Raw genomic sequence first — 574 nt, 5'->3', positions numbered from 1 at the left:
GTGGAGCTGGGAGAGTGGAACTAAGAGAGTGGAACTAAGAGAGTGGAGTTTGGGAGAGTAGAACTAAGAGAGTGGAACTAAGAGAGTGGAACTAAGAGAGTGGAGCTGGGAGAGTAGAACTAAGAGAGTGGAACTAAGAGAGTGGAGCTAAGAGAGTGGAGCTGGGAGAGTAGAACTAAGAGAGTGGAGCTGGGAGAGTGGAACTAAGAGAGTGGAACTAAGAGAGTGGAGCTGGGAGAGTAGAACTTAGAGAGTGGAACTAAGAGAGTGGAACTAAGAGAGTGGAGCTGGGAGAGTAGAACTAAGAGAGTGGAGCTGGGAGAGTGGAACTAAGAGAGTGGAACTAAGAGAGTGGAACTAAGAGAGTGGAGCTGGGAGAGTAGAACTAAGAGAGTGGAACTAAGAGAGTGGAACTAAGAGAGTAGAACTAAGAGAGTGGAACTAAGAGAGTGGAACTAAGAGAGTGGAGCTGGGAGAGTAGAACTAAGAGAGTGGAGCTGGGAGAGTGGAACTAAGAGAGTGGAACTAAGAGAGTGGAACTAAGAGAGTGGAGCTGGGAGAGTAGAACTAAGAG

Source organism: Salvelinus fontinalis, unplaced genomic scaffold (genome assembly GCF_029448725.1).
Source record: "Salvelinus fontinalis isolate EN_2023a unplaced genomic scaffold, ASM2944872v1 scaffold_0483, whole genome shotgun sequence".
Classification (NCBI taxonomy): domain Eukaryota; kingdom Metazoa; phylum Chordata; class Actinopteri; order Salmoniformes; family Salmonidae; genus Salvelinus; species Salvelinus fontinalis.
Note: the sequence above shows the minus strand (reverse complement) of the source record.